This window comes from Galeopterus variegatus, unplaced genomic scaffold, assembly GCF_000696425.1.
Source record: "Galeopterus variegatus unplaced genomic scaffold, G_variegatus-3.0.2 Scaffold390, whole genome shotgun sequence".
Taxonomy (NCBI): domain Eukaryota; kingdom Metazoa; phylum Chordata; class Mammalia; order Dermoptera; family Cynocephalidae; genus Galeopterus; species Galeopterus variegatus.
In genome coordinates, this window is record NW_007726501.1 from 182,875 (window position 1) to 196,947 (window position 14,073).

At 34.6% G+C, this 14,073-nt stretch overlaps 1 protein-coding gene across 1 annotated transcript in view; it reads right to left on the reverse strand.

Annotated features, from left to right (window-relative positions):
- The window catches only part of LOC103586889 (src kinase-associated phosphoprotein 2), a 72,107-nt gene extending 62,532 nt beyond the window's left edge, over positions 1–9,575 (reverse strand). The window contains exon 1 of the mRNA XM_008568236.1: positions 9,498–9,575. The gene's annotated coding sequence lies outside the window, so the exon portion shown is untranslated. The remainder of the gene's footprint in view (positions 1–9,497) is intronic.
- Positions 9,576–14,073: the final 4,498 nt, after the last annotated feature.

Below are 14,073 nucleotides of genomic sequence, written 5' to 3' on the forward strand. Positions count from 1 at the left end.
ATTTTAACTACAAAAAATGGAAGTAATCTGAGGCAAAATATCAAGGCCATACAGGACAATTTCAAGAGATGTCCTTAAACTGCCCGATAGAGACAGGATGTTCAAGGATCAGCTATAGAGGAAAGTTGCTCCCTTGCTGGGCCGGGCTCAATCGCTCCACTCACTCGGTCCATATGATCTAAAGCTCATGCTTTCTACCTCTGATTTGGGTCTAAAATTCCTATCAATGTAACATGAGGGGAGGTGGAATTGCATAAAGAGTAGAGTCTGCATCTGGAGATGTAAAATGAGCACTGTAAAGACTGAGTTTGGAAGAATTAGGGGGAGCAGGAGACCTTCCTGTGCTAGATTTTCTAGGACTAAGACAACCAGACAGTAAAATGAGGCAACCCCAATTTAGCCTAGCAGATCCACTTTAGACAAAACCCCCAGACGAATGATACCGGGCTTTATCAGATCTTCTACTAGAGTCTAAGAGGGGACTGTTATCAGCCTTCAGTGAGATGAACCAGAGAGAAGCCATGAATCAGTTTACAGCTAAGCATCCTAGATTATATACACATGTCTTTGTTCAAAGAGAAGTAAAAGAAGAAAAGCAAACAAACACAGATGCCATAAAAATATTGCATAATACAAAAACATAACATAGCACTTGAAATGTAGAAAGCATGAGCAAACTAGGAGAAACTGAAGTAAACTTTAGACAATTGTTTTGCATCTTTTATAAGAATAAAACACAAATTCTGAAAGAAGAAAGATAAAACAATATAGTATAAAATAAAAGGAAAAATGGCTGAAACAGGTAGAAATTGAAATGACGCTGGCAAAATTAGGGGAAAAACTGCATAAGGAAATAGAAAATGCAGCAGCAAAACAAATGATGTACAAGGGTACTTCAAAAAGTTCATGGAAAAATAGGATCAAAAGATAACACTAATCTTTCCATGAAATTTCTGAAGTACCCTCATATTAGAAATGATAAAAAGTGGAATTAACATTGTTGAAAATCAGCAGGTAGAAAAATAAGGGGGAAGAGGGACAAAACGGAATATGATGAATATGGAGGACTAAGAAAAATACAACATAAGAAAAATGGGTGTTCTGGAAGAAGAGTAACAAATAAAACAGTACCAATAATCAAAGATATCACAGAAGAAAACGTCATTCTGTCACAGAAAGACCTAATTCTGAAGAACAAAAGGTGCTGTTGTTTAACTACAAAAAAAAAAAAAAGAATAAAAAGAAACTAATACCTAGACCCATTTGGCTGATTATTTGTATTTGAAGATAAAAAGAATTGTATAAACATCCAAGTAGGGTAGGGCTGTAGGATCAGAAAGATTGAAGAGAATGCAAGGAAACTCATCATTCTTTCTCAACAGCTTTTGCAAAATCATAACCATAAAGTAGCCATATTTCTAATTAGCCAATATAAGATAGGAAGTTCAAGACATGAAATGGGCAGACATGGGTATAAGATCCTGATCTTCTCCCTTCATTTTAGTTTCTCTTCTGGACAGAGACAACTTTAGCATTATCTGGTAACTCTTGATAATTTATATACAGGTTAGTTCCATAGAGCTTTCTGAGATAGTTTCAAGGGCACCTGTTGACACGCACAGATTGTTAAAAATAGTACAATGCCAAGCAAATTGAAAATAAGGTCATATAAGTTTATTTACCCAGAACTGCGAAAGATTAATAAAGTATTAACTAGGTTAACTTCCTAAATAGTAGATGCTCAATCCTTTAAGTCATAAGACTTTTTAAATGTAGTCATTGTGATGGAAATCTTTCCAAAATATATACTTCCCTAACTTTTCAAACAATGTCTTCTAAACATAATTTAATGTTTTCTTGATGATCTAGTAGTATCATTTTAAGTATTAGTTTTTATACCATGTTATTACACATTTATGACCTCAGGATTTTTGAGGTGTTTGTTCCTCTATTAAATTTTCCTCAGCTTCTATTTCACACTTTAACCTTGCCTCTATCATACTGTTAAAATTTAATGTCTACAGAACTGAGGGCCTCCAGGAGAAACTAGATAATGAAATCTATTAAATCACCAACTGAATTTTACACAATTCTAATTCAGTACGTTCAAGGTAAAATGCAGTTGGCTCTGATCTCCTGCAAAACAAAATGCATGAGACTAATGACAGCAATTTCCTTCTACTTTTTCACTGGCTTTTAGGTCTGTAGCTGTGTTCTGAGTTTTTAAAGCTGCCAAAAAGACAACTCACATCTACTCAGCTCCTTCTATATGTCAGGAACTTAACATAGCATATCTCATATATACCTTGTAATTACTCTAAGTGATAGAAGGTATATATTATATCCTCAGCACTGATAGGAAAACAAACAAGTTAACCAACTTGTTCATGATCACACAAACAATAAGTGGTAAAAGCCAGAAACCCAGCATAAGTCCGACTCTAACGACTTGCTTTTTCAATCATTATACACTGTTTCCTAGAAAGGTGTTTCTCAAAGAATGTTTCTCCAAGAATATTTCTGTAGACACTAAATTTGAACAGTATGATAGGGGCAAGGTTAAAATGTGAAACAGAAGAAACACCTATGTTAGAATCATGTTGGATGCCTGTTAAAGACTCAGAAATGGCTGCCACTCTGCACTTGCCATATAGGAATCCATGTGGGTGGGTCCATGAAACCAAATTTTTAGCAAGCACCCCAGGTGATTTTGACACACACTAATGTCTGAAAAACCACTGTGCTAGATAGATCATGTAATTATGAAGTCACAGCAGAGAAGATAAACATTATCTTGCATTTCCTCCTACAACTTGTGTCAGCTTCATTCATGGGCTACCCTATCTTGCCTATCCCTCAAACAGCCATCATGTATTATGTTCCAAATCTGGCTCTTTTTTCACTTTACAGTTCTCCCTGGGCAATTTCATCTAATTCCAAGGATTAAATTCCTATCAGTACATTTGTGACTCATAATTTCCTATTTTTAGTCCAGCTTCAAAACTGTATATCTGAATAATTCAAGCCCCCAAACCAGAAAGCTGAGCTCTATTCTTGATTTTTCCTGTTCCTTCACCAGCTTCCCTTACACCCCACTTTTTCTTGCAAATACACTTGCTTTTTCTCGTCACTGGCTCTTGGAACATATGCTTAAAACACCAATCACTCATATCATTTTAAATATAATGACTAAATAATTGCAAATCCTTTAGCACCTCTATAAATTGTGGGCACTTATCATTTGGGGCTCTCCAGCATCCAAGCATCTTTGCTATTTCAGTCCTGAGATTGTGGAGAGCAGGACCTACATTCCCACTGCAGAAGCTGGAGGGAGGCAGCTTCTCCCTGTTCCAGCTCAGTTAAGTGAATGAACCAGCCTGGGGCTCAAATCCATGTGAGCAACAAAAAAATCAGCAGAGAGTTCAGAATCCATTCTGGTGGCAATGGCATTCACTGATTGGCGGCAGTGCACAGTGGAAACACCACATGCCCTGTCTTTGCATGATGAAGGCCAGCCGTGTGTCCCAGTCAGACTGTCCATGGTCTGGGCTGAAGTTCTAGCCACCTTACTTCCCTTGCCTGTTTTCTGAGCCTGCTTGTTTAGCTTTCTCATCGATTCTGCCTGAGAGCTTTCCTAATAATTTCCTTTTCTGCATAGTTAAACAAAGTTGGTTTTCGTTGTTTGTATCAAGAATGCTAACTTGGTACAAATGACTAGCAAACAAAAAGATATGCAATGTGTTCACCAATGTTTGACTATCTGATACTTATATTTAAGGTCTTTTCCCCTCAGTTAACAACTCATGTTATTTCCACAAGTACAGTAGTCCCCCCTTATCCACAGGGGATACATTCCAAGACCCCCAATGGATGCCTAAAACCTTGGATAGTACCAAACCCTATATATACTATTTTTTCCTTATACTGACTTATCGATGATAAAATTTAATTTATAAATTAGGCATAGTAAGGGATTAACAACAATAACTAACAATAAAATAAAATGATTATAATAACGTACTATAACAAAAGTTAGGTGAATGTGGTGTCTCACTCTCTGTGTCTCAAAATACCTTATTTTACTGTACTAAGGGTAACCGAAACCACAGAAAGTGAAACCACAGATAAGGGGAGACTCATTAGTGGTAAAGAGGAAAATATGTCCCTCAATACTAAACCCTTCCACTAACCTTTATCAAACTGATTAGCAAGATGTTTAGCTTCTCGGTTAAAGATGTGTGAACATTTTCCTTTTGTTTATATAGTCTATTAAAATACAGGTGCCAATGCTAAATCAGCCACTTGAAATATACTTCTGATGTTCTGAGTTATACTATGAGGAGATATCAAATCAATAATGTTAGCAGTCATCAGACTCCCAGTAAGATTTAGTTTGTACCTATTTCTGCACATTGATGAAATCCTACTAAATATCAAATGTATATTTTAACTTCTCTATATTGTTACAGGGTCTGTTAACTATAAAGGCAGAAAATAAAGGCACGCCTTTTGTTTAATGTTTACTGTAATAAACATTAAAATTAATACTACATATCAAAGACCCAAAAATCTATAAAATTGCAATAATATCTGATAAAAAGTAGAAGTACTGACAGCTGTTTCTTAAGGAATAAATATATTATCTTCACATACCAGATGGAAATGGAACTACAATATAAATTTTAAAAATATCAGAATTTATACATTTTACATATATCGCCGTGATATAATTATAAAATGTTGATGCCCTGACCCAAGAATATGCCTCTATCAAATGAATCAGGAGAAAAAGGTAAACTTTTATCACTGTTATTAAGTTGTTATTTAAAAGCAACAGAACTTCCAATTACACAAAATACTCTGTCACTTAAAGAATATTCAAAATAATATTAAAAGAGAACAATGATACTTTTTCAAAATTGAAATAAACTTTATAATTTTCAAACTGAACATACATGTCCTCTTTTTTTCCTATTAGTGGTGAAGTTGTGGGGGAAGTGAGAGAACAGGGAGGTCAATTTTACTGACCAATGAAAAATTTTATTTATCAGCCAAGTCCTAAAAGTTTTGTTATATTAAACTATGTGTATTAGGCAGGCCCAATTTCTACTGACTTTTATTATATATTGAAAAGATATTACATGAAGAAATTACAACCATATGATGTAATAAACAACATTATATACATTTAGAATAACTTGGTAGGATCAAGGGTACTTGCAGCTGCCATTTACTGGATGGTGCTAGGATATTCTTTAATTGTTGGAGGTTGGGCAGCAAAAGCCCTGAAAAGAGGTACTATGATCTAACACCCCCCACCTCAAAAGTTGGGAGAGATAAGGTTTATATTATAACATTAATTCAAGATCCCATGGAGGGTAAACAGAAGAAGGGAAAAACAGAACCACGAATTTGGAACAAGTTCTTAAATGGACCATCACTTACGAGCATGTTGGAAGAGTTGATAACAATAAACAAGTTGGGAAAAAGCACAGCTTTGGAGCCAGAGAGATTTTCATTAAATCCTTGCTCTGCCTCTCAACAGCCCTACATTAATCTCAATGTCCTCCCAAAAGGTCCTGTTGACCCAGTCTCTGTCCATTCCAGTCCATCCTCCACAACACTATCACAATTAATTCCTAAAAACACAATCTGGTTATACACCCCTCTGCTTAAATGCCATGTTCAAAATAAAATCCTTTTCAAGGCCTTTATTCTCAGAAGGCTCTTATAAATCAGGAGCTAATCTACTTTAGCTCCCTCCCCTTGGCTCCATGCTCCAGCCTGGATTCCAACTTTGATCCCATCCATGGCCTTTTATAACACAGAAGCTCTGCTGTTTGCTTGCCTGGAATGCCCATTTTACCCTTCTTTACCATCTTAGCCCATTTGTGCTGCTATAACACCCAAGACTAGGTAATTTATAAATAACAGAAATTTATTTCTCGCAGTTCTGGAGGCTGAGAAGCCCAAGATCAAAGTACCAGCAAAGTTAGTGTCTGATGAGGGCTGTTCTCTGCTTCAAAATGGCACCAGTTGCTGTAACCTCCAGAGGGGAGAAACATTGCGTCCTTACATGGTGGAAAGGCAAAAAAGGGGTTCTGGAGCTTGCTCAAGCCTTTTTTATAAGGGGACTTATCCCATTCATGAGGGCTCTACCCTCATCGTCTAATCACCTCCCAAAGCCATATACCATCTCCTTGGGAGTTAAGTTTCAGCATATAAATTTTGGAAGGACACATACATTCAAACCAAACTCCTATCCATTATTTTAAGGCCCAGTGAAGTGTTCTCTCCACCAGGAAGTCTTTCCTAACTCACCTAGGCTTTTAGCCATCCCTCCTTTGTGACCCAATGATATTTTATTTAAATTACTTACTGTACTGCATTAAAATTCTCAGGTTGCTTGCCCAGCCCCTAACTCTGACCCCACAGCATACTCTACTTCCCACTGATACCCACACAACTCAAACTGTGAACACTTCTAAGGATCTTTGGATCTCCAGTGTCTATTATCTACCAAGTGTCCAAAAAATGTTTATCAAATTTAAAAAATAAATGAGTGAGTGAATGACTAAATGCCTTGACGGATGTCTGAACATCTAGTACCTAAGAAGTTTGATGAGTGAGACTCATGACAATCAAAGGAAAAGGAAGGAGATAAAAAGGATGGATGTGATTTCATAAAGTGATAAAGTATGTACTATATACTTGTTACTTAAGGGCCCCAAATGGCTATGAATAATAAATACAGACAATATTTATGGATACAAAGGTAAGTGCATTTTTTACCCTAGAGGATGAAACTACTCTTTTAAGCCATTACTATCTTGATAGGTCAATATGTTTTTTGGCTCACACAACAAGGCAGAAAATGTGAACTATGTATCTGTCAAACAGTAACAAAATACAGTTTAACCTAGTAAGTGGTATCAACTCCTTCTGTGCCTGTACAATCAATTTATCTAAATCCTACTTAGTTGGAGTATTATAGCTCTCATATATCTAAATATGAGCTCTTTCCAAAGTTTACGTAAATGGTTCACACATACAGTAAACAAGGCTGTACAAATCAGCTATCTGATTTCACAAAAGAAAATAAAAATTTTATTTGACACATTTTCCTGGAAAGAAAAACATATAAAGGAAGGAAATCAGGATCACGCCAAATAAGCAATTAGATTTTTTTCATGGTCCCTAACAGGAGAGGAACTGGCTGAGAATTCTGAAGGAAGCAGCCAAAAGAGAAAAGAACTACTGAAAACAGATCTGAAATCTCACTGGGAACAGTAGTCTTCATAGTAACAGACAGGGAAGAGTTTAAGGAAATATAAGCCAAATCTTCAAATATTGACATAAAAAAGGAATACTAGAATGGTAATTTTTAGAAAGCAAAAGTGATAGAGGGGTCTAAATGGATTACTAAGTAGTTAAAATGCCAATTACTAAGAATGTTACTACCACAAAGTCTCATCAAACAAGAATAGAAATAGGAATTTAACTATCAAAAAAGTTTTAACTAGAATTTCTTTATTGAACATTAGTCTTTCAAGTAAATGAGGGTACTTCAAAAAGTTCCTGGAAAGATTCATATTATCTTTTATTTCTACTTTTCCACAACCCCCGTAATAACATGCCTTGGATTTTAGGAAAACTCTTGCTGACCTATGACCTAATGGTTGGTATATAACACCAGTTAGCACTAGAAGAAAACACTAACATTAGTATTCACTGATAGTTAAGTAAATTAGAAATGAGAAGCCTAATTGAACCAAAGTCACAGGATTTGAAAACTCCCTTCCCTGGTCTGGTAAAAATCTTGATCTAAATTCGCAATACCATATAAAATTCTATTTCTATAATAGCAAACACAAGTTTATGACCTATGATAATCATAACTGAACTTGGACTCAAAATTTTTTGACAAAATCACCTACTTATGTTTAACAGAAAAAAGAAGGATGCTTATTTATAGCTGTTTACAGTTTATACTTCACTGATGTCATTATTACATTTGAACGTATTGTAAATCAGTGATGGAATACAAACTAGCGACTAAATTAATTCTTAATCTGTTAAACCCATTAGCCAAAAGGTGAGACCAACTTCAACCATTATGCATTTCAAATTTATCTGAAAAACAATAATCTTATCTGCATGTTTTTTTTTTTTGTTTGTTTTTGGTTTTTTTTGTCTTTTTTCGTGTCCGGCAACGGATTACAACCCTCAGTGTCGCGCCCGTACCGGACCAGGACCGGCAACGGGATCGCAACCCTCAGCAAGCACTGCACCCGCACCTCGCTCAGCCAGTGAGCGGGAACTGGTCTGTATGTGGGATCTGAACCCTCGGCGGGAGCGCCGCCGCACTCCCAAGTGGCGCACTGTAGCAGTGCGCCACCGGGCCGGCCCCTGCATGTTTTTATAATAAGGAAAAAGCCCTAAAAATTGCAAATAATGTCAAATAAAACATAAATTTCCAAATAACACTAAGTAACAATGCCCTGGGAAAACTCAGATTTAGTGATTCTGGGCTCTTGTATCTTTTTCTCCTTAAAGTGTCTTTTCTGGAAGTGAATGTTACTTATTTCTACATGACCCTTACTCTATAATATTCAATTTCTGGCCTGCTTTCCCTAGAAAAGAGCAAAACCAAGAAAGCTTACTTTCTTTAAGTTTCATTATTTTGTGGCTTTATTTTGTTCAAATAATAAACTTAAAATTAAATAAACTATGATTAAGAGATTTCTTAATTAACAGATGAGGTTATAAAATTAATCTTATTGTTTCTAAATTGATAGAGTGACAATAGTGGTTAAGAGCACGTACTTTAACCATACTGCCTTGGTTATAGGCCAATCCCAGATCTGCCATTTACCAGCTCCATGACCTTGAACAAAACCTCTCTGTCCTCAGTTTTCCTAACAGTAAAATAAATGGGGTTAGAGTTGTGAGTGAAACAAGCTAATATAGCTTATGTGTTTAGCTGGCTAAAGTGCTTAGAACAGTGATCAGTACATAGTTACTCAATATATATGTTTGCTGCTGTTATTTAAATCGGTAAAGGGTGCTGAGACAGGTGTTGCATGTATTTGATTTTATCTAAATTTTTCTTTTAAAATGTTTAAGAAAAAAAAAATAATCATCTGCCTTCAAAACTTTTACAACCCTATAGTCTTAACTCTTCCAGAAATTATACAGTGGTAGCCTGGATGATAAATATTCCCTAATGTGAAAGGCCACACAGATGAAAGTTAGTTTACTCTCTTTCCTAATTTAATAAAAAACCATTGTGTTAATTTTTAGGGCATTCTGGACTTCAGAGCAATAATGAAATAAAATTATAAATTAGTTTTAGATTAGAACTGTTAACATTCTCAGTTTGGTTTTTTTTCTTCATTTGTCTTCGATCTACTCTGTAACCAAAAAGGAGGGGGCAGAGAATAAAGAGGACAAAAAACTCTCATGCAGTAAAATATATAATTAAACACCAACACTACCTTTATCACTTCCATAATAATAGAATACTGTTTTACTGAGAGCACACCACCGTTTCTGCCATTCGAATCCCAGAAAGCTGTGATCTACAATAAACGGGGAAAGAGAATAGTTTAGATAATATATATCACATATTCTTTATTGTAAAAAGGAAAAGTTACTCAATACGATTTCTAAGGTCCCATTTAGCTCTAAAATTCTATGACTAATTAATTTATATCTTCTATTCCAAGAGACAAAAACCGAACAACAACAAAACATCAACAAAGCTAAAAGGAGAAAAGTGAAGCAGTGATGGGGTTGCTACACTTACGGGATCAACTGCATGGCTAACAAATGTGACAGGGAAACATCACACATCATCTGATGACACAGCCTTGAGATAATTGACTCATCTGGGTCTCATTATCTCATCTGTTATAAACGGAGGTAGGAGGAGCTGACCTAGATTATTTCTATTATCTCTTTCAACGTTAAAATTCAGCTAAGAAAACTAAGAAAACAATTGGAATATAAATAAAAGTGCCCAAAGAAACTACTTGAGAGATAAGCATACTGGTAATGAAGAGACTTTCTGCTTTTCATTTTCCAATATGGGAATATTGAAATTTCCATTCAATATTGGTGTTGAAAGAGTGAGACCATGTGGTCAACTCCCAATTATCACAGCCAATGGAGAGGAACACTGCAGTGAATAAGACAATGGCAGACAAGATGCCAGGCTTGATCTGAACCATAATGGACATGGTGTATGCCAGGTCGGGTGCAGGATAACCTGCTGCTCAGCCGGGTGGGATAATGGTGAGAAATCCCATCCTTGAGAATACAGTCATGGCCTGTAGCTTTCCTATGCAAGGCAGAAAACAGCTCCTGAATCATTTACACATAGCCGAGGTTGACAACTAAAAACCTGACCTAATGTGTTGTTAACTAAAATTATTTAAAGCTAAAAGCTTTATTTTGTGGTTTGGATAATGCCATCCAGATTTTTTTACAGTCCTAAAACTCTTCCATCACCTAAGAGAATATTGTCTCCACAACAGATTTAGATTTTTCATTAGAATTCTTACAGTTTACCTTTTCTGCGTTTTTCAAGGTAGCCAGCCTTTAGAACAAAAGGAAGGTCCTGTGCTGCAATTGGAGGAAACTGGTTTCCTGTGGGAAGAGGGGAAGAAGAAAAAAGCCATGGGTTATCCATTTTAGGAAAACCAAGTGTCAGATCTCATTAGATTCAGTATACTTTTAATTACTAACTGCTTGAATCCAAATCTATTAGCCTTGTTTCAGATCCATTCCATAGACTAGTCCCTCTCCTCCTCCTGAATCTCAAGGGCAAAAAAAAAGTTCTGTATTTCCATATATTAATATATTATCTTCCCCAAATATGGTAATATTCTGCAACAGACTGATCTCTAAAGGGCAATACTTTTGAATCTACATTCTATAAGAATAGGACTTAGAAATTATTATAAATAAATGCAAAAAATCCATGAAAGAGAAGTTAGGAATTTCAAATAAATCAAAGAAGCTTCTTTACATTTATACTGGATTAACTCTTCAAGAATTTCCACGCATACTGACTCTTACCTGCAAATCCGCTATTCCTACCAAATAAAACATAAAATGATTTTTCCCAAAAATCAAATGCTAAAATTTGTTTCTCTGAGTCCATAGCAAATATCTCTCTCCTTGATTGTATTCACAGAGAAGAAATCTTACATTCAACTGACTCAGTAGGTTTTTCTAGGGCACTTTAGAGTCTAAAACTAGATACATATGATAGAACTATCAGAAACTAATATTAGATCCCTACAAAAAAATTAAAGATTGAGCTAATAGTTAAGTCAATTAGAAATTGCATATTTATAGTCATAGATGATAGGTTACTCAATTATTTCACAAATGTTCAATATTTTTATAAACTTCATCATAAATATAACAGTTATCCTCAGCATTTTACTAGAACTCTAACAAGTGAAAACAACCAATCTAATGAAAGTTTCTATGGATACATCCAAAGGAAATAGTTTCAGTACAGCTTATGATAGAAAACGTGTTTGGTAGGAAGTTTATTATATACAAATTCATCACAGAATTTTACCAGCTTTTTAAAAAAATATCAAATTTGCCACAGCCCATTGTTCCACACACAAGAAAACAATAAGAAAGCTGGAAAGATAACCACTAAAATAAAAACATGAACCTTTGACGATACAAATTTATTTCCACTTATAGATATTTGGCCAAAAAAAACCCCTGATGCATGGAAAAATATTTGACATTATTATATATGAAAAAGTATTTGATGGATTAGTATAAATGAAAAGAAACATTCTTAATTCATTTATTAAACAAATATTTGCTAGTGTATATTGTATGTCAGGCCCTTTTCTAAATATTACCTGAAGTAGGGAACTAGGAAAAATAAACCCAACTTCATCGAAAATCTGTTGAAGACATTTTAAAAGTCAAATAACTGATGTATAATATTTAAAGAATAACAATTAGTAATTAGCTCTACTTTTTTCTTCCTAACCTATACTATCTCTATATCAAACACAACCTTTTCTGTATCTCAAAACTGTAAGCTTTAAGTGTCTTTTTTTAAAGTGCTATCGATAGCATGATTACAAATATCAGCTTGGTTCAATGAGGTAATAACTGCAACAGCCAGTATTTACTGAGCCTTTACCACGAGGTAAGCATGATACAATCATCATCTCATTCCATTCTCACACAACCCCCAGGGGTAGAAATTATTAGCAACATGTTACCAATGGAAAATCCGTAATAAGTAAAGCCAGGACCCTAAGTCTATCTGCCTAGAAAGCCAATTTTCTGAAATGTTATGTTCTACTGTTGATGGAATAAATAAATGCCACCTATAGAAACTATATAAGACATCATTCAATTATTGCTCTATGGCATTAAAATAATTATTGTTATTTTAAATTAATTCCTTAGTAGCATAATGATATATTTAAAAACACCATGCCTTTAAAATTCTAGAGTGTTTCATCTTCTATAAGATTTTAGGTCAATTTTGCTTCCTAAGAATGTTTTTTAAAAAAGACTTCCTTTTTGGTTTAAAAACACATACATACAAAAATGAAAAAAATCTGCAGCAGGAAACTGATTTTTTTTTAAAGGAAAAGGAGGCTTTTCTGTATGCAGATTCCTCTAGCAAATTGCATAGAAAGAAGAAATAAATATAATTTAGACTGAATTCTTTAGCTCCTTTCCACTCCTCTCTGTTTTATATCCATATAGGACATAGGGCAATTCTTTCATTTATTTATTTATTTTTACAAATGTTTTATGTTGTGTTTTAAACTATACATTTTAAAAATTATTTTCTATGGGCCAGCCTGGTGGCGGATCCCACATACAGACCGGCCGCTCACTGGCTGAGCGAGGTTGCGGGTGCAACACCAAGGGTTGCGATCCATTGCCGGTCACGAAAAAAGACAAAAAGAAAAAAAAAATTATTTTCTAAATATGAATAACATTTTTATAAGTTGTAATATTCTTTAAATTCATTTTTATTCAATTATTTTTCCTATTCTGTATACAAAAAGTTCTGTGTCATTAAAAACATAAGATCTTATCTGAGATATCTGAAATAGGAATATACAGAGTTAGAATGTTGTCTACATTGCATGGTATAACAAAGCTTAATGTTTTTGTTTTTGCCTTGAAGAAAGATAACAGGTACATAAACAGTTGTCATTCTATTCCCAACTCCCAGAAGAACCCTATTATTGAGTTAGTTAAAATAAGCAAAAAATAAAAAATAAATAAGTGAAAAATGTTTCATTTGAAAATTATCAAACATGAAATTATTTTCTAACTTAAGTAGGCAAACATTGCTGAATTAAGGCTCTCACTCTATTCACAGTTCTATTCTGATTACCTGATTACTAAATTGGGCTTGATTCTAAAGCAAATACATTCCACAACATTATTTACACTTGAGTATTCATTACCTGTTTATACATAAGAAGGTAACTCCTTAAACTTTCATTTACTATAAATCAAAGTCTTTGGCATTTCCCCTCTTCTGCCATTCAAAGTAACTATCCTGGCTTGAAGCATTACAAACATCCTCTTAAAAAACACATGTGTGTGTTCTTTCTCTCTTACACATACATACAACACACACACACAATTTGTCTTCCTTCCACCCAAAACAAGAGATCTTTCCATAACCTTCCTTTTTAAATATAGGTATGAAATTCACACATTCTTATGCATTATTATTGTTAACTTAGTAATATACTGCCTCATTTTCCAAAAAAAGCATTTCACAGGCATTTATACAGATACATTTAGTAAGGCAAACTAAAAGCAAATAGGGGCTATCTGTGTACTGAGAGACAGAGACAGAGAGAGACACAGAAAGCAAGTACCTGTACAGAATAATGTTAATATTAGGGGATTCTGGGTGAAGGGTATTTGGGAATTCTTTGTACTATTCTTGCAACTTTTCTGTAAGTGATGTTATTTCAAATTTCTTTTTAATCAAGGTGGTACTAGAAGTCAGGGTAGAACACAAAATAAGTTGGAACTACAAAGCCA